Source organism: Primulina tabacum, chromosome 10 (assembly GCF_025594145.1).
Source record: "Primulina tabacum isolate GXHZ01 chromosome 10, ASM2559414v2, whole genome shotgun sequence".
NCBI classification, from domain to species: Eukaryota; Viridiplantae; Streptophyta; class Magnoliopsida; order Lamiales; family Gesneriaceae; genus Primulina; species Primulina tabacum.
Genome location: NC_134559.1, coordinates 38,412,837 through 38,433,223, shown reverse-complemented (window position 1 = coordinate 38,433,223; position 20,387 = coordinate 38,412,837). Strand labels below are relative to the sequence as shown.

At 45.1% G+C, this 20,387-nt stretch overlaps 7 non-coding genes across 7 annotated transcripts; all 7 read right to left on the bottom strand.

Moving 5' to 3' along the window:
* Positions 1 to 521: 521 nt before the first annotated feature.
* On the bottom strand, positions 522 to 640 carry LOC142508085 (5S ribosomal RNA). The gene has a single exon (XR_012806317.1). It is a non-coding gene; the product is annotated as a 5S ribosomal RNA (ribosomal RNA).
* A 684-nt stretch (positions 641 to 1,324) lies between these two features.
* Positions 1,325 to 1,443, bottom strand: LOC142513371 (5S ribosomal RNA). Its single transcript, XR_012809321.1, has one exon. It is a non-coding gene; the product is annotated as a 5S ribosomal RNA (ribosomal RNA).
* Positions 1,444 to 2,126: 683 nt separating this feature from the next.
* Positions 2,127 to 2,244, bottom strand: LOC142515878 (5S ribosomal RNA). The gene has a single exon (XR_012811698.1). It is a non-coding gene; the product is annotated as a 5S ribosomal RNA (ribosomal RNA).
* A 666-nt stretch (positions 2,245 to 2,910) lies between these two features.
* On the bottom strand, positions 2,911 to 3,029 carry LOC142508084 (5S ribosomal RNA). The gene has a single exon (XR_012806316.1). It is a non-coding gene; the product is annotated as a 5S ribosomal RNA (ribosomal RNA).
* Positions 3,030 to 3,695: 666 nt separating this feature from the next.
* LOC142507115 (5S ribosomal RNA) lies at positions 3,696 to 3,814 on the bottom strand. The gene has a single exon (XR_012805379.1). It is a non-coding gene; the product is annotated as a 5S ribosomal RNA (ribosomal RNA).
* A 683-nt stretch (positions 3,815 to 4,497) lies between these two features.
* Positions 4,498 to 4,615, bottom strand: LOC142515195 (5S ribosomal RNA). The gene has a single exon (XR_012811051.1). It is a non-coding gene; the product is annotated as a 5S ribosomal RNA (ribosomal RNA).
* A 684-nt stretch (positions 4,616 to 5,299) lies between these two features.
* Positions 5,300 to 5,417, bottom strand: LOC142507163 (5S ribosomal RNA). Its single transcript, XR_012805425.1, has one exon. It is a non-coding gene; the product is annotated as a 5S ribosomal RNA (ribosomal RNA).
* Positions 5,418 to 20,387: the final 14,970 nt, after the last annotated feature.

The following is a 20,387-nucleotide window of genomic DNA, read 5'->3' as shown; positions in this document are numbered from 1 at the left end:
CCTTGGGAAGACTCATGTCGCGACCGTTTACATAAATTATGGATAAAACGGTCGAAAATAATTGTTTTTAATGAGTTAACCGTCTCCGGAGTAATCTGCGTCATACCCTTCCGCACAAAACCGGCTCACGACAACAAAAATCGATAAATGTTCCCAGAAAATAGAAAAAAAATAAGAAGAAGGAAATAACGAATGTAAAGGAATTATTATGCATGGGATACGATAAATGGAACCGGAATCGAATTTCGAACTTCCTAAGCGGATTTCTCGAGGAAACGAAAGCTTAACAGAAGCGGTAAATCGCAAATTAGAGGGTCTTAGAAAAGGAATTCGGCTAAAATCTCGTCAGCTCATTGCGTAGTAATGAGTCCCGTCCGTTTGCCCGTTTACAATCAAATTAGCCTACAATTTTGTCCAAATCCGGCAGTGCCCGAGCTACTTTCATTTCACATGTCTTATCTGGTCCCGATCGAGATTTAGATGATTTGAGCCGAAAATCGTCTGTCAACAAGTAATCAAAAATAGAAAAACACGAGGACTTCCCAGGGGGTCACCCATCCTAGTACTGCTCTCGCCCAAGCACGCTTAACTTCGGAGTTTTGATGGGATCCGGAGCATTAGTGCTGGTATGATCGCTCCCGACAATGAGTGGGATGTTTATTCTTGTATCCCTCGAGTACGTGTGGAGCGGGCGGCGATGGACAACACGCGGCACTGCTCTCGCCCAATCATAACCATGAAGTTAAGCGTTCTGGCGCGATGGCAGAGGTAGGATGGGTGACCTCCTTGGAAAGACCTCGTATCGCGACCGTTTACGTAAATTATAGATAAAACAGTCGAAATAATTGTTGTTAATGAGTTAACCGTCTCCGGAGTAATCTGCGTCATACGCTTCCGCACAGAGCCGGCTCACGACAACAAAAATCGATAAATGTTCCCAGAAAATAGAAAAAAAAATAAGAAGAAGGAAATAACGAATGTAAAGCTATTATTATTCTTGTGATACGATAAAATGGAACCAGAATCGAATTTCGAACTTCCTAAGCGGATTTCTCGAGGAAACGAAAGCTTAACAGAAGCGGTAAATCGCAAATTAGAGGGTCTTAGAGAAGGAATTCGGCTAAAATCTCGTCAGCTCATTGCGTAGTAATGAGTCTCGTCCGTTTGCCCGTTTACAATCAAATTAGCCTACAATTTTGTCCAAATCCGGCAGTGCCCGGGCTACTTTCAGTTCACATGTCTTATCTGGTCCCGATCGAGATTCAGATGATTTGAGCCGAAAATCGTCTGTCAACAAGTAATCAAAAATAGAAAAACACGAAAAGGGGTGCAACACGAGGACTTCCTAGGGGGTCACCCATCCTATTACTGCTCTCGCCCAAGCACGCTTAACTTCGGAGTTCTGATGGGATCCGGTGCATTAGTGCTGGTATGATCGCACCCGGCATTGAGTGGGATGTTTATTCTTATATCCCTCGAGTACGTGTGGAGCGGGCGGCGATGGACAACACGCGGCACTGCTCTGGCCCAATCATAACCATGAAGTTAAGCGTTCTGGCGCGATGGCAGAGCTAGGATGGGTGACCTCCTTGGGAAGACCTCATGTCGCGACCGTTTACGTAAATTATGGATAAAACAGTCGAAATAATTGTTTTTAATGAGTTAACCGTCTCCGGAGTAATCTGCGTCATACCCTTCCGCACAGAACCGACTCACGACAACAAAAATCGATAAATGTTCCCAGAAAATAGAAAAAAAATAAGAAGAAGGAAATAACGAATGTAAAGCTATTATTATTCTTGTGATACGATAAAATGGAACCAGAATCGAATTTCGAACTTCCTAAGCGGATTTCTCGAGGAAACGAAAGCTTAACAGAAGCGGTAAATCGCAAATTAGAGGGTCTTAGAGAAGGAATTCGGCTAAAATCTCGTCAGCTCATTGCGTAGTAATGAGTCTCGTCCGTTTGCTCATTTACAATCAAATTAGCCTACAATTTTGTCCAAATCCGGCAATGCCCGAGCAACTTTCATTTCACATGTCTTATCTGGTCCCGATCGAGATTATGTTGATTTGAGCAGAAAATCGTCTGTCAACAAGTAATCAAAAATAGAAAAACACGAATAGTGGTGCAACACGAGGACTTCCCAGGGGTCAGCCATCCTAGTACTGCTCTCGCCCAAGCACGCTTAACTTCGGAGTTCTGATGGGATCCGGTGCATTAGTGCTGGTATGATCACACCCGACATTGAGTGGGATGTTTATTCTTATATCCCTCGAGTACGTGTGGAGCGGGCGGCGATGGACAACACGCGGCACTGCTCTGGCCCAATCATAACCATGAAGTTAAGCGTTCTGGCGCGATGGCAGAGGTAGGATGGGTGACCTCCTTGGGAAGACCTCATGTCGCGACCGTCTACGTAAATTATGGATAAAACGGTCGAAATAATTGTTTTTAATGAGTTAACCGTCTCCGGAGTAATCTGCGTCATACCCTTCCGCACAAAACCGGCTCACGACAACAAAAATCGATAAATGTTCCCAGAAAATAGAAAAAAAATAAGAAGAAGGAAATAACGAATGTAAAGCAATTATTATGCATGGGATACGATAAAATGGAACCGGAATCGAATTTCGAACTTCCTAAGCGGATTTCTCGAGGAAACGAAAGCTTAACAGAAGCGGTAAATCGCAAATTAGAGGGTCTTAGAAAAGGAATTCGGCTAAAATCTCGTCAGCTCATTGCGTAGTAATGAGTCCCGTCCGTTTGCCCGTTTACAATCAAATTAGCCTACAATTTTGTCCAAATCCGGCAGTGCCCGAGCTACTTTCATTTCACATGTCTTATCTGGTCCCGATCGAGATTTAGATGATTTGAGCCGAAAATCGTCTGTCAACAAGTAATCAAAAATAGAAAAACACGAGGACTTCCCAGGGGGTCACCCATCCTAGTACTGCTCTCGCCCAAGCACGCTTAACTTCGGAGTTTTGATGGGATCCGGAGCATTAGTGCTGGTATGATCGCTCCCGACAATGAGTGGGATGTTTATTCTTGTATCCCTCGAGTACGTGTGGAGCGGGCGGCGATGGACAACACGCGGCACTGCTCTCGCCCAATCATAACCATGAAGTTAAGCGTTCTGGCGCGATGGCAGAGGTAGGATGGGTGACCTCCTTGGAAAGACCTCGTATCGCGACCGTTTACGTAAATTATAGATAAAACAGTCGAAATAATTGTTGTTAATGAGTTAACCGTCTCCGGAGTAATCTGCGTCATACGCTTCCGCACAGAGCCGGCTCACGACAACAAAAATCGATAAATGTTCCCAGAAAATAGAAAAAAAATAAGAAAAAGGAAATAACGAATGTAAAGCAATTATTATGCATGGGATACGATAAAATGGAACCGGAATCGAATTTCGAACTTCCTAAGCGGATTTCTCGAGGAAACGAAAGCTTAATAGAAGCGGTAAATCGCAAATTAGAGGGTCTTAGAAAAGGAATTCGGCTAAAATCTCGTCAGCTCATTGCGTAGTAATGAGTCCCGTCCGTTTGCCCGTTTACAATCAAATTAGCCTACAATTTTGTCCAAATCCGGCAGTGCCCGAGCTACTTTCATTTCACATGTCTTATCTGGTCCCGATCGAGATTTAGATGATTTGAGCCGAAAATCGTCTGTCAACAAGTAATCAAAAATAGAAAAACACGAGGACTTCCCAGGGGGTCACCCATCCTAGTACTGCTCTCGCCCAAGCACGCTTAACTTCGGAGTTTTGATGGGATCCGGTGCATTAGTGCTGGTATGATCGCTCCCGACAATGAGTGGGATGTTTATTCTTGTATCCCTCGAGTACGTGTGGAGCGGGCGGCGATGGACAACACGCGGCACTGCTCTCGCCCAATCATAACCATGAAGTTAAGCGTTCTGGCGCGATGGCAGAGGTAGGATGGGTGACCTCCTTGGAAAGACCTCGTATCGCGACCGTTTACGTAAATTATAGATAAAACAGTCGAAATAATTGTTGTTAATGAGTTAACCGTCTCCGGAGTAATCTGCGTCATACGCTTCCGCACAGAGCCGGCTCACGACAACAAAAATCGATAAATGTTCCCAGAAAATAGAAAAAAAAATAAGAAGAAGGAAATAACGAATGTAAAGCTATTATTATTCTTGGGATACGATAAAATGGAACCAGAATCGAATTTCGAACTTCCTAAGCGGATTTCTCGAGGAAACGAAAGCTTAACAGAAGCGGTAAATCGCAAATTAGAGGGTCTTAGAGAAGGAATTCGGCTAAAATCTCGTCAGCTCATTGCGTAGTAATGAGTCTCGTCCGTTTGCTCTTTACAATCAAATTAGCCTACAATTTTGTCCAAATCCGGCACTGCCCGAGCAACTTTCATTTCACATGTCTTATCTGGTCCCGATCGAGATTATGTTGATTTGAGCAGAAAATCGTCTGTCAACAAGTAATCAAAAATAGAAAAACACGAATAGTGGTGCAACACGAGGACTTCCCAGGGGTCAGCCATCCTAGTACTGCTCTCGCCCAAGCACGCTTAACTTCGGAGTTCTGATGGGATCCGGTGCATTAGTGCTGGTATGATCGCACCCGACATTGAGTGGGATGTTTATTCTTATATCCCTCGAGTACGTGTGGAGCGGGCGGCGATGGACAACACGCGGCACTGCTCTGGCCCAATCATAAACATGAAGTTAACCGTTCTGGCGCGATGGCAGAGGTAGGATGGGTGACCTCCTTGGGAAGACCTCTTGTCGCGACCGTTTACGTAAATTATGGATAAAACAGTCGAAATAATTGTTTTTAATGAGTTAACCGTCTCCGGAGTAATCTGCGTCATACCCTTCTGCACAGAACCGGCTCACGACAACAAAAATCGATAAATGTTCCCAGAAAATAGAGAAAAAAATAAGAAGAAGGAAATAACGAATGTAAATCTATTATTATGCCTGGGATACGATAAAATGGAACCGGAATCGAATTTCGAACTTCCTAATCGGATTTCTCGGGGAAACGAAAGCTTAACAGAAGCAATAAAACGCAAATTAGAGGGTCTTAGAGAAAGAATTCGGCTAAAATCTCGTCAGCTCATTGCGTAGTAATGAGTCTCGTCCGTTTGCCCGTTTACAATCAAATTAGCCTACAATTTTGTCCAAATCCGGCAGTGCCCGAGCTACTTTCATTTCACATGTCTTATCTGGTCCCGATCGAGATTCAGTTCATTTGAGCCGAAAATCGTCTGTCAACAAGTAATCAAAAATAGAAAAACACGAAAAGTGGAGCAACACGAGGACTTCCCAGGGGTCAGCCATCCTAGTAATGCTCTCGCCCAAGCACTCTTAACTTCGGAGTTCTGATGGGATCCGGTGCATTAGTGCTGGTATGATCGCACCCGGCATTGAGTGGGATGTTTATTCTTATATCCCTCGAGTACGTGTGGAGCGGGCGGCGATGGACAACACGCGGCACTGCTCTGGCCCAATCATAACCATGAATGTAGAACCCGTAAATCAGTAGACGTATAAGCCATGCATGATTCTAGATTTTTAAATTTAATTGACTTCATTGCATGATTATTTTAAATGCATTTGTTTAAAGTTAATTATTTCATTATTTTAGTTCAGTAGATTGATTTTTAACATTTCAGTATTTTCAGTGAGGTCGGACCGGAGTTGGAGTTTTGAGATAGAATTTAAGATTCGAGAAATATTTCCAGAAGTTAATTTAGCTAGCAACCAAGTTCATTTAAGTTAGAAAGGGAGGTTTGAGGATTAAATTTAATTATTTGAGGTGATTAAGAAATGAACTCATTTAAGTTATTTAATTAAGGGGTTAGCTCACTAAATTATTTAAAGGATTAGTAAGGCTTTCAAGGATTATTAGTTGACTAGATAATCAACATTCCCCTTTATTTTATTATGCATTTTTCGGCCACCCTTAGTGCTAGAAGATTCATTTTCCAACTCATCAACTTTGACCAATTCTTTGCATGTAATTAGTAGGATAATTCTAGGATTTTTGGGAGCACAATTTAATTAAATAAATGGACATATCCTAGACTAGAAAATAAGCAAAATTTCGGCCACTACCTCCTAGAAGCAACCACCAACTCATTTGATATCAATTCAAAATTTAAAATTCAAATGCATGAAGACTTGGTCTTGATATGATCCTTATATCTTGCACCATCTTCCTCACCCCTCATAACCACTCCATCACACTCCCTCCCCACCGAAATCAGACCCATTTTCAGTAGAAAAAACGTGAATAATAGCTAGGGAGAAAGAGAGAAAAATCGAGAGCAAGGTAAGGTAGAAAAGAGAAGCACTCCACCTCCTCCGTGCCGCGTCGTCGTCGTTTCGTTCGTTTTCTTTCGAAACGAAACCAGGCATGTCTAGATTCTTTCAAAACCTCAATCAAGTCATATTATCATTTATTTTTCAGTACATGATCAAGATTTATCATTTCAAAAACCGAAATTTTCAGTAGACAAGAAACGAAAATTCTGCACAGATTTTTTATCGACTTCCATGCTTCACGATTGGTATGTTTTGTTTCGATTTCAGGGATGGATCGTTCCAGGGGCTCGAGGCTGCATATGGACATGTACTAGGACATGTTAGGGCCATGTTAGAACGTTTATTTCAGTCCCATGCTTGCTGGAAATTCAGAATGACAGCAAGTCCCCATAGGTGCAGAAATTTTGTTCGAAAAATTCAGTTTGTTGTCATGGAGGAAGGATCTGATCTTGGCTGCCCCAAGGGCCTATAGCCATGGTTGGATCACTTCCCTAGCAATTCTAAGACGTGACTAAGTTGCCCTTTTGGTGGCTTGGTCCATGGTTCATCGGTTTTTAATAAAAACATCACAACAGCCCCTATACCCCTTCGGCTTCTTCATTTGTTCAGCTTTTGGTTCGTTCTTTTGTTGCTTGGTATGGATCTTGGTTGGCCTATGGCCCTTAGCCACGGTTCATATCATGCTCCTAGATGTCTAGATCGTGCCATGGTCAATCAAATGGCCATTGGAACGACACGAGACATCGATCATAGCATAAACACTACACATGCATGCACGTTGCTCTAGGTTGGACCCTTCGGTTGAGTTTTGGTATGATGCGGATTGTGGCTGGCCTAGGGCCCTTAGCCATGGTTCAAATCATTCCTTGGGATGTTGGTAAGAGTCTCTGGTCGGTGGTTCACGCCCCTAATGGCCTATAGTCTCGAAACCAACGCAAGTCTTGTAGTTGCGCAGCTGCTGGAAATTACAGCAAGTTGCTGTGTCGTTTAGAAGGCTCGTTTGAGTTCTTGGTTGGCTTTTAGCCCATGGCCTTGGACTGGACAGTGCCTCATTGAGTTGGGAAGGTCATGTTTTTGACCGTTTGTCATTCGGATCATTTTCGAGGTCGTACGAGAATTTACGGTGCAATGTGCCAAATTGACTCTCGAAAGAGCGTTTCGTGTTTTGGCCTCCATTCCACCTAGATTTCGACCCTATCATTTTAGGAGCATTATTTTATGATTTTTCAGCGTATTTTAATCATGACTATACGTCGGTTCAGTGTCGGTTCAAGTTGGCTCGGAGTCATGATTAAATGCGAAGTCATTAGGCGTCATAGTCGCATCTTTTGAACGTAAATTGCATAGTTGGTCAAGTTTAAGCTATTGCATATTTTTCATGGCACAGTTAGGTTGCAGCGAGCCTGGGAACGATCCAATCCAATCCAGTTGGTAAATTTACAGGAATTTTCATTACGCCAGTTAATTATTTTACGTGCATTAAATAGAAAATGATTATTTTTGAGATTTATGCGATATGGCTTGTGGTTCATTCACTATGTGGGAGTGTTATTTTATACGGTCACCAGTGACCGATCAGTTCAGTATGGTACCACCCGGTCGCCAGTGACCGGCCAGCTCAGTTCAGTTTCAGCCTCCCCGGTAGCCAGTTACCGATCAGTTCAGCTTAGTGCAGTGGCCACAGGCGTAAAACATAATCTCGACAGAATATTTAATCAGTTATTTCAGTACAGGCTCCAAGGAGCAAACATTTTTACTGTGATTATCAGTTCAGTTATGCACGTATTATAATTGCTCAGTACAGATTATTTTTCAGTATGCCTCAGGACAGGATATGTTAACTCATGCATATTTTAAATTCAGATTTTTACTCGTTAGATGCGATTTATGCATGCTGAGTCTTTAGGCTCACTAGACTTGATTGTTGTAGGTACTGATGAGGCCAGGGCCGAGGGCGGGGACCAGTGAGCCAGCTTGGGTCGGCAGTAGTGGCACCCGAGGACCTCAGTGCAGCAGTTGTTATTTTATTCCGCAAACAATTTTTATCAGTCGTTGGATAAATTTTTTTTAAATTGTTATTGTTGGCAAAACTTTATTTTCTTCCGCTGCTATTATTTTGAAATATTGAACTTGATTCACCAGTGATTTTATGAATGAGGCCACTTAAGTTCTTTTAAAAAGAAAATTTTTAATTTTCCGCAAATTTCAAGCAAGGAGTTTTAGGCCCCTTTACAGTTGGTATCAGAGCCAGGTTCTGTATAGGGTTTCACTACTACTGACCGCGAGAAGCTCACGAAGCCACGCCTTTGGTCTGTAAGTTTTTCAGTTCAGCATGTTGTTCAGCATTTTAGTTAAAGCATGAATTATTTTGTCAGCATGCTTCCAGATTTTTCAGTACTTCAGTGTTCATTTAAAATAAATTATGGAATTATGCATGTTAGTTACGTATGGGTTATGTTGGAACAGTATGCCCCCTAGACGCATTTTAGAGCGCAACAGAGAGGTGGAGCCTCGCCGAGAGGACAGAGAGGAGCATAGACCGGAGGGAGACCTACCACCTCCTCCACCGCCCCCACCGGACATGAGTGCCCAGATGTTAGCTGGGATGGCACAGTTCTTCGCACAGTTTGCGGGGGGCAATGCCGCCGCCGTAGCCGCAGCCACAGCCAGGCCGACAGGGCCCGAGGCTGTGTATGAGCGATTCATGAAGATGCGCCCGAAGGAGTTCTCTGGGGCATCTGACCCCATGGTTGCCGAGGGATGGATCAAATCCCTCGAGGTTATCTTCGATTTTATGGAGCTGGGGGACGCAGACCGAGTCCGATGTGCCACCTACTTGTTCACTGGAGACGCCCGCTTATGGTGGGAAGGAGCTTCGGTAGCCCTGACATTGGCTACACTTTCTTGGACCCGCTTTACGGAGGTTTTCTACTCCAATTATTTTGCTGAGGAGGTTCGCACCAGGCTGACCACCGAGTTCATGAGTCTGAGACAGGGGGATATGTCGGTTACGGAGTTTATCCGTAAGTTCGAGAGGGGCTGTCACTTTGTGCCCCTGATAGCGAATGATGCCAGAGCCAAGCTGATGCACTTCCTGGTGGGCTTACGGCCGATCTTGCGCCGTGATGTTAGGGTATCTGACCTTGCTACTTATGAGATTGCCGTCTCCAAGGCCTTAGCCGCAGAGCAGGATCTGCGGGATATCGAGAGGGATCGCCAGGGCAAGCGCCCAGTCCAGGCACCGCACCGCCCTCCTCCTCATCAGCAGAATAAGAGTCCTTTTCATGGACCGCCTAGGAACCGAGGCCAGCAGCAGCAGCAGCAGCAGCGGGGACGCACAGCCCCGAGGACTCAGGAGCACCCAGTTTGTCCCAGGTGCTCACGTCGCCATCCTGGAGCATGTATGGCTGGCTCAGGAAAGTGTTTTAAGTGTGGCAGTCCAGACCACATGTTGCTGCAGTGTCCTCAGAGGAATCTGCCTACCCAAGGCAGAGTTTTTGCTCTCCATGCCGCGGAAACCAACCCGGAGACTATGTTGTTGACAGGTACCTTTAAACTTTAAGCTATTATTTGAATTTCCGTGTTTTGGGAATCGGGATTTAGATTTTGAACTTAGAACTGTTATAGGATTGCATGCTCTACTCAGATTTATTTCAGAGGAATTAAGCTAGAGGAACCTAGACCTTTGCATGTCTATAAGTTTAGATCTTGTAGTGGGATTCAACTTAGAGTTCCGATCTTTCAGGGAGAATTTTTATATCTGGTTCCGCTACCAAGGCCTTGATAGATTCAGGGGCCACTCACTCGTTTATTTCGGAGGTCTTTGCTAACTTCCTCAAGATCCAGACCATTGGGCTAGATACAGCCTTTTCAGTAGTGTTGCCGTCAGGCGAGGAGATGGCAGCCACCAATGTTATCCGAGATATAGACCTTGAGCTGCACGGTAATCTTGTATATGCTGATCTGATTGTGCTACCGATGCCGGAATTTGACATTATCCTAGGGATGGACTGGCTATTGAGGAACAGAGTATTGATAGACTTCCAGCGGAGATCCGTTCTGGTCCGACCGCCTGGAGTGGAGCAGTTCTTATTTGAGCCGGACAGGTACTTTTCTTTACCGCGCATTATTCCATATGTTCAGGCTAGGAAACTCATGCATAGAGGGTGTCGGGCATTTCTAGCAACCTTTTTATCTGTCCCCGAGGAACCCAGCCAGTCAGCCTCAGATGTTCCGATTGTCAGAGATTTCTTAGACGTTTTTCCCGAAGACGTCTCTGGTATGCCAGCAGAGAGAGAGGTGGAGTTTTCCATTGAGCTTATGCCAGGTACGGCTCCGATATACAAAGCGCCGTACCGACTAGCACCGACAGAGATGGCAGAGCTTAAGAAGCAGATTCAGGAACTTCTCGACAAGGAGTTCATTCGCCCGAGCTTTTCTCCATGGGGCGCGCCAGTCTTATTCGTGAAAAAGAAGGATGGCACGATGAGGCTTTGCATTGACTACAGGGAGTTGAACAGGGTTACAGTGAAGAATAAATACCCACTGCCGAGGATTGAGGATCTGTTTGACCAGTTGCAGGGAGCTTCGATTTTCTCCAAGATAGATCTGCGTTCCGGTTATCACCAGTTGAGGGTGAGAGATGCTGATGTCTCGAAGACAGCTTTCAGGACTCGTTATGGCCACTACGAGTTCCTAGTGATGCCGTTCGGTCTGACGAATGCGCCAGCGATCTTCATGGATCTAATGAATCGCGTATTTCAGCCGTACCTCGACCAGTTTGTGATAGTGTTCATAGATGACATTCTCGTCTACTCCAAGAGTCGGGAGGAGCACAGCAGGCATCTGACCACAGTGTTGCAGACATTGCAGAAACATAAATTATTCGCAAAGTTCAGTAAGTGCGAATTCTGGTTAGAGAAGGTGGCGTATTTGGGCCACATTGTTTCTAGCAGTGGCATTGAGGTAGACCCGGCGAAAGTTGCAGCAGTCAGAGATTGGGTTGTGCCTCAGAATGCATCAGAGATCCGCAGTTTTCTTGGGCTAGCAGGATATTACAGGAAATTCATTCAGGGATTCTCATCCATTGCCGTTCCACTCACAGCACTGACCAAGAAAAATGTGAAGTTTGTGTGGAGCGAGGAGTGTCAGAAGAGCTTCGATACTTTGAAGCAAGCTCTTATCTCAGCACCCGTTTTGGCTGTACCGTCAGGATCTGGCGAGTTTGTCCTTTATACCGATGCTTCGAAGCTTGGTTTAGGTGCAGTTTTGATGCAGCATGGGAGAGTGATAGCGTATGCTTCTCGACAGCTGAAAATCCACGAGAAGAATTACCCTACCCATGATCTAGAGTTAGCGGCCGTAGTTTTTGCTTTGAAGATTTGGAGGCACTATCTGTATGGGGAGAAGTGTCAGATCTTTACCGACCATAAGAGCCTCAAGTATTTCTTTACGCAGAAGGAGCTGAACATGCGTCAGAGGCGTTGGTTGGAGCTTGTGAAAGACTACGATTGTGACATTAGCTACCACCCGGGTAAAGCTAATGTAGTTGCGGATGCTTTGAGCAGAAAAGTCGCAGTGATGGCTCATTTGACGATGCAGAAACCTCTTCAGATCGAGATGCAGAGGTTTGATCTTGAGACTTACCCTCGAGGTAGAGTTCCTCGTCTATCTACCTTGACCATTCAGTCTTCCTTTTTGGACCGTATTCGCAGCGGTCAGGCAGCAGATGAGCAGTTGGCACAGTGGAAGAAGAGAGATGAAGCCAAGGGCAGTGTTTTGTATTCAGTCAGCGACGGTATTGTGAGATACCGAGATAGGATATGGGTTCCCAGCAGTGATTCTATCCGAGCAGACATCTTATCAGAGGCCCATAAGTCCCCGTACTCCATTCACCCTGGGAGTACGAAGATGTACAAAGATCTGCAGCTATTGTATTGGTGGCCAGGGATGAAGAAGGACATCAGGCGTTTTGTATCCGAGTGCCTGACTTGCCAGTTAGTGAAGGCCGAGCATCAGAGACCAGCAGGTTTGCTCAAGCCTCTTCCTATTCCCGAGTGGAAGTGGGAGAACATTACCATGGACTTTGTGACCGGATTGCCGAGGTCAGCCAGAGGATCGAATGCTATCTGGGTGATTGTAGATCGTCTTACCAAATCAGCGCACTTCTTGCCTATTAAGACGACTTTCACCATGGTTCAGTATGCAGAGCTGTATATCCTAGAGATAGTCCGACTCCATGGTATTCCAGTTTCTATCGTATCCGACAGAGATCCCAGATTCACTTCCTCGTTTTGGAAGAGTTTGCATTCGACTATGGGTACGAAGTTGCTGTTTAGCACAGCTTTCCATCCGCAGACAGATGGACAGTCGGAGCGTGTTATTCAGATCTTAGAGGATCTTCTCCGTGCTTGCGTCATTTATTTCTCTGGGAGTTGGGAGTCGAACTTACCATTGGTAGAGTTCACCTATAACAACAGTTTCCAGTCGTCCATAAGTATGGCTCCGTATGAGGCGCTGTATGGCCGCAAGTGTAGATCTCCTGTTCATTGGGATGAAGTAGGAGAGAGAGCAGAGTTGGGTCCAGAGATTGTTCAGCAGGCAGCAGATGTAGTAATCAAGATCCGTGATAGAATGAGGACTGCTCAGAGTCGACAGAAGAGTTATGCCGATCAGCGGAGGAGAGAGTTAGAGTTTGCAGTGGGCGATCATGTCTTCGTGAAAGTGGCACCTATGAAGGGTGTCATGAGATTTGGCAAGAAAGGGAAGCTCAGTCCGAGATTCATTGGACCGTTTGAGATCCTTGACAGAGTTGGGACGCTTGCTTATCGTGTGGCTCTTCCGCCGAATCTGGCCGGAGTACACAATGTCTTTAACGTCTCCATGCTGAGGAAGTATATGGCAAATCCTTCGCATGTGCTGAGTTTCGAGCCGTTGCAGCTTACTCCGAACTTATCTTATGAGGAGAGACCCGTGCAGATCCTAGACAGACAGGTGAAGAAACTTCAGAACAAGTTGGTTAAGCGAGTCAAAGTCAAATGGCTCAACCATTCAGAGGAGGAAGCTACGTAGGAGTCTGAGCCGGAGATGAGAAGTCGATACCCTGAGTTATTCGGTGAGTTCAAATTTCGAGGACGAAATTTATTTAAGGGGGGAAGGATTGTAGAACCCGTAAATCAGTAGACGTATAAGCCATGCATAATTCTAGATTTTTAAATTTAATTGACTTCATTGCATGATTATTTTAAATGCATTTGTTTAAAGTTAATTATTTCATTATTTCAGTTCAGTAGATTGATTTTTAACATTTCAGTATTTTCAGTGAGGTCGGACCGGAGTTGGAGTTTTGAGATAGAATTTAAGATTCGAGAAATATTTCCAGAAGTTAATTTAGCTAGCAACCAAGTTCATTTAAGTTAGAAAGGGAGGTTTGAGGATTAAATTTAATTATTTGAGGTGATTAAGAAATGAACTCATTTAAGTTATTTAATTAAGGGGTTAGCTCACTAAATTATTTAAAGGATTAGTAAGGCTTTCAAGGATTATTAGTTGACTAGATAATCAACATTCCTCTTTATTTTATTATGCATTTTTCGGCCACCCTTAGTGCTAGAAGATTCATTTTCCAACTCATCAACTTTGACCAATTCTTTGCATGTAATTAGTAGGATAATTCTAGGATTTTTGGGAGCACAATTTAATTAAATAAATGGACATATCCTAGACTAGAAAATAAGCAAAATTTCGGCCACTACCTCCTAGAAGCATCCACCAACTCATTTGATATCAATTCAAAATTTAAAATTCAAATGCATGAAGACTTGGTCTTGATATGATCCTTATATCTTGCACCATCTTCCTCACCCCTCATAACCACTCCATCACACTCCCTCCCCACCGAAATCAGACCCATTTTCAGTAGAAAAAACGTGAATAATAGCTAGGGAGAAAGAGAGAAAAATCGAGAGCAAGGTAAGGTAGAAAAGAGAAGCACTCCACCTCCTCCGTGCCGCGTCGTCGTCGTTTTGTTCGTTTTCTTTCGAAACGAAACCAGGCATGTCTAGATTCTTTCAAAACCTCAATCAAGTCATATTATCATTTATTTTTCAGTACATGATCAAGATTTATCATTTCAAAACCGAAATTTTCAGTAGACAAGAAACGAAAATTCTGCACAGATTTTTTATCGACTTCCATGCTTCACGATTGGTATGTTTTGTTTCGATTTCAGGGATGGATCGTTCCAGGGGCTCGAGGCTGCATATGGACATGTACTAGGACATGTTAGGGCCATGTTAGAACGTTATTTCAGTCCCATGCTTGCTGGAAATTCAGAATGACAGCAAGTCCCCATAGGTGCAGAAATTTTGTTCGAAAAATTCAGTTTGTTGTCATGGAGGAAGGATCTGATCTTGGCTGCCCCAAGGGCCTATAGCCATGGTTGGATCACTTCCCTAGCAATTCTAAGACGTGACTAAGTTGCCCTTTTGGTGGCTTGGTCCATGGTTCATCGGTTTTTAATAAAAACATCACAACAGCCCCTATACCCCTTCGGCTTCTTCATTTGTTCAGCTTTTGGTTCGTTCTTTTGTTGCTTGGTATGGATCTTGGTTGGCCTATGGCCCTTAGCCACGGTTCATATCATGCTCCTAGATGTCTAGATCGTGCCATGGTCAATCAAATGGCCATTGGAACGACACGAGACATCGATCATAGCATAAACACTACACATGCATGCACGTTGCTCTAGGTTGGACCCTTCGGTTGAGTTTTGGTATGATGCGGATTGTGGCTGGCCTAGGGCCCTTAGCCATGGTTCAAATCATTCCTTGGGATGTTGGTAAGAGTCTCTGGTCGGTGGTTCACGCCCCTAATGGCCTATAGTCTCGAAACCAACGCAAGTCTTGTAGTTGCGCAGCTGCTGGAAATTACAGCAAGTTGCTGTGTCGTTTAGAAGGCTCGTTTGAGTTCTTGGTTGGCTTTAGCCCATGGCCTTGGACTGGACAGTGCCTCATTGAGTTGGGAAGGTCATGTTTTTGACCGTTTGTCATTCGGATCATTTTCGAGGTCGTACGAGAATTTACGGTGCAATGTGCCAAATTGACTCTCGAAAGAGCGTTTCGTGTTTTGGCCTCCATTCCACCTAGATTTCGACCCTATCATTTTAGGAGCATTATTTTATGATTTTTCAGCGTATTTTAATCATGAATATACGTCGGTTTAGTGTCGGTTCAAGTTGGCTCGGAGTCATGATTAAATGCGAAGTCATTAGGCGTCATAGTCGCATCTTTTGAACGTAAATTGCATAGTTGGTCAAGTTTAAGCTATTGCATATTTTTCATGGCACAGTTAGGTTGCAGCGAGCCTGGGAACGATCCAATCCAATCCAGTTGGTAAATTTACAGGAATTTTCATTACGCCAGTTAATTATTTTACGTGCATTAAATAGAAAATGATTATTTTTGAGATTTATGCGATATGGCTTGTGGTTCATTCACTATGTGGGAGTGTTATTTTATACGGTCACCAGTGACCGATCAGTTCAGTATGGTACCACCCGGTCGCCAGTGACCGGCCAGCTCAGTTCAGTTTCAGCCTCCCCGGTAGCCAGTTACCGATCAGTTCAGCTTAGTGCAGTGGCCACAGGCGTAAACATAATCTCGACAGAATATTTAATCAGTTATTTCAGTACAGGCTCCAAGGAGCAAACATTTTTACTGTGATTATCAGTTCAGTTATGCACGTATTATAATTGCTCAGTACAGATTATTTTTCAGTATGCCTCAGGACAGGATATGTTAACTCATGCATATTTTAAATTCAGATTTTTACTCGTTAGATGCGATTTATGCATGCTGAGTCTTTAGGCTCACTAGACTTGATTGTTGTAGGTACTGATGAGGCCAGGGCCGAGGGCGGGGACCAGTGAGCCAGCTTGGGTCGGCAGTAGTGGCACCCGAGGACCTCAGTGCAGCAGTTGTTATTTTATTCCGCAAACAATTTTTATCAGTCGTTGGATAAATTTTTTTTAAATTGTTATTGTTGGCAAAACTTTATTTTCTTCCGCTGCTATTATTTTGAAATATTGAACTTGATTCACCAGTGATTTTATGAATGAGGCCACTTAAGTTCTTTTAAAAGAAAATTTTTAATTTTCCGCAAATTTCAAGCAAGGAGTTTTAGGCCCCTTTACAGTTGGTATCAGAGCCAGGTTCTGTATAGGGTTTCACTACTACTGACCGCGAGAAGCTCACGAAGCCACGCCTTTGGTCTGTAAGTTTTTCAGTTCAGCATGTTGTTCAGCATTTTAGTTAAAGCATGAATTATTTTGTCAGCATGCTTCCAGATTTTTCAGTACTTCAGTGTTCATTTAAAATAAATTATGGAATTATGCATGTTAGTTACGTATGGGTTATGTTGGAACAGTATGCCCCCTAGACGCATTTTAGAGCGCAACAGAGAGGTGGAGCCTCGCCGAGAGGACAGAGAGGAGCATAGACCGGAGGGAGACCTACCACCTCCTCCACCGCCCCCACCGGACATGAGTGCCCAGATGTTAGCTGGGATGGCACAGTTCTTCGCACAGTTTGCGGGGGGCAATGCCGCCGCCGTAGCCGCAGCCACAGCCAGGCCGACAGGGCCCGAGGCTGTGTATGAGCGATTCATGAAGATGCGCCCGAAGGAGTTCTCTGGGGCATCTGACCCATGGTTGCCGAGGGATGGATCAAATCCCTCGAGGTTATCTTCGATTTTATGGAGCTGGGGGACGCAGACCGAGTCCGATGTGCCACCTACTTGTTCACTGGAGACGCCCGCTTATGGTGGGAAGGAGCTTCGGTAGCCCTGACATTGGCTACACTTTCTTGGACCCGCTTTACGGAGGTTTTCTACTCCAATTATTTTGCTGAGGAGGTTCGCACCAGGCTGACCACCGAGTTCATGAGTCTGAGACAGGGGGATATGTCGGTTACGGAGTTTATCCGTAAGTTCGAGAGGGGCTGTCACTTTGTGCCCCTGATAGCGAATGATGCCAGAGCCAAGCTGATGCACTTCCTGGTGGGCTTACGGCCGATCTTGCGCCGTGATGTTAGGGTATCTGACCTTGCTACTTATGAGATTGCCGTCTCCAAGGCCTTAGCCGCAGAGCAGGATCTGCGGGATATCGAGAGGGATCGCCAGGGCAAGCGCCCAGTCCAGGCACCGCACCGCCCTCCTCCTCATCAGCAGAATAAGAGTCCTTTTCATGGACCGCCTAGGAACCGAGGCCAGCAGCAGCAGCAGCAGCAGCGGGGACGCACAGCCCCGAGGACTCAGGAGCACCCAGTTTGTCCCAGGTGTTCACGTCGCCATCCTGGAGCATGTATGGCTGGCTCAGGAAAGTGTTTTAAGTGTGGCAGTCCAGACCACATGTTGCTGCAGTGTCCTCAGAGGAATCTGCCTACCCAAGGCAGAGTTTTTGCTCTCCATGCCGCGGAAACCAACCCGGAGACTATGTTGTTGACAGGTACCTTTAAACTTTAAGCTATTATTTGAATTTCCGTGTTTTGGGAATCGGGATTTAGATTTTGAACTTAGAACTGTTATAGGATTGCATGCTCTACTCAGATTTATTTCAGAGGAATTAAGCTAGAGGAACCTAGACCTTTGCATGTCTATAAGTTTAGATCTTGTAGTGGGATTCAACTTAGAGTTCCGATCTTTCAGGGAGAATTTTATATCTGGTTCCGCTACCAAGGCCTTGATAGATTCAGGGCCACTCACTCGTTTATTTCGGAGGTCTTTGCTAACTTCCTCAAGATCCAGACCATTGGGCTAGATACAGCCTTTTCAGTAGTGTTGCCGTCAGGCGAGGAGATGGTAGCCACCAATGTTATCCGAGATATAGACCTTGAGCTGCACGGTAATCTTGTATATGCTGATCTGATTGTGCTACCGATGCCGGAATTTGACATCATCCTAGGGATGGACTGGCTATTGAGGAACAGAGTATTGATAGACTTCCAGCGGAGATCCGTTCTGGTCCGACCGCCTGGAATGGAGCAGTTCTTATTTGAGCCGGACAGGTACTTTTCTTTACCACGCATTATTCCATATGTTCAGGCTAGGAAACTCATGCATAGAGGGTGTCGGGCATTTCTAGCAACCTTTTTATCTGTCCCCGAGGAACCCAGCCAGTCAGCCTCAGATGTTCCGATTGTCAGAGATTTCTTAGACGTTTTTCCCGAAGACGTCTCTGGTATGCCAGCAGAGAGAGAGGTGGAGTTTTCCATTGAGCTTATGCCAGGTACGGCTCCGATATACAAAGCGCCGTACCGACTAGCACCGACAGAGATGGCAGAGCTTAAGAAGCAGATTCAGGAACTTCTCGACAAGGAGTTCATTCGCCCGAGCTTTTCTCCATGGGGCGCGCCAGTCTTATTCGTGAAAAAGAAGGATGGCACGATGAGGCTTTGCATTGACTACAGGGAGTTGAACAGGGTTACAGTGAAGAATAAATACCCACTGCCGAGGATTGAGGATCTGTTTGACCAGTTGCAGGGAGCTTCGATTTTCTCCAAGATAGATCTGCGTTCCGGTTATCACCAGTTGAGGGTGAGAGATGCTGATGTCTCGAAGACAGCTTTCAGGACTCGTTATGGCCACTACGAGTTCCTAGTGATGCCGTTCGGTCTGACGAATGCGCCAGCGATCTTCATGGATCTAATGAATCGCGTATTTCAGCCGTACCTCGACCAGTTTGTGATAGTGTTCATAGATGACATTCTCGTCTACTCCAAGAGTCGGGAGGAGCACAGCAGGCATCTGACCACAGTGTTGCAGACATTGCAGAAACATAAATTATTCGCAAAGTTCAGTAAGTGCGAATTCTGGTTAGAGAAGGTGGCGTTCTTGGGCCACATTGTTTCTAGCAGTGGCATTGAGGTAGACCCGGCGAAAGTTGCAGCAGTCAGAGATTGGGTTGTGCCTCAGAATGCATCAGAGATCCGCAGTTTTCTTGGGCTAGCAGGATATTACAGGAAATTCATTCAGGGATTCTCATCCATTGCCGTTCCACTCACAGCACTGACCAAGAAAAATGTGAAGTTTGTGTGGAGCGAGGAGTGTCAGAAGAGCTTCGATACTTTGAAGCAAGCTCTTATCTCAGCACCCGTTTTGGCTGTACCGTCAGGATCTGGCGAGTTTGTCCTTTATACCGATGCTTCGAAGCTTGGTTTAGGTGCAGTTTTGATGCAGCATGGGAGAGTGATAGCGTATGCTTCTCGACAGCTGAAAATCCACGAGAAGAATTACCCTACCCATGATCTAGAGTTAGCGGCCGTAGTTTTTGCTTTGAAGATTTGGAGGCACTATCTGTATGGGGAGAAGTGTCAGATCTTTACCGACCATAAGAGCCTCAAGTATTTCTTTACGCAGAAGGAGCTGAACATGCGTCAGAGGCGTTGGTTGGAGCTTGTGAAAGACTACGATTGTGACATTAGCTACCACCCGGGTAAAGCTAATGTAGTTGCGGATGCTTTGAGCAGAAAAGTCGCAGTGATGGCTCATTTGACGATGCAGAAACCTCTTCAGATCGAGATGCAGAGGTTTGATCTTGAGACTTACCCTCGAGGTAGAGTTCCTCGTCTATCTACCTTGACCATTCAGTCTTCCTTTTTGGACCGTATTCGCAGCGGTCAGGCAGCAGATGAGCAGTTGGCACAGTGGAAGAAGAGAGATGAAGCCAAGGGCAGTGTTTTGTATTCAGTCAGCGACGGTATTGTGAGATACCGAGATAGGATATGGTTCCCAGCAGTGATTCTATCCGAGCAGACATCTTATCAGAGGCCCATAAGTCCCCGTACTCCATTCACCTGGGAGTACGAAGATGTACAAAGATCTGCAGCTATTGTATTGGTGGCCAGGGATGAAGAAGGACATCAGGCGTTTTGTATCCGAGTGCCTGACTTGCCAGTTAGTGAAGGCCGAGCATCAGAGACCAGCAGGTTTGCTCAAGCCTCTTCCTATTCCCGAGTGGAAGTGGGAGGAGAACATTACCATGGACTTTGTGACCGGATTGCCGAGGTCA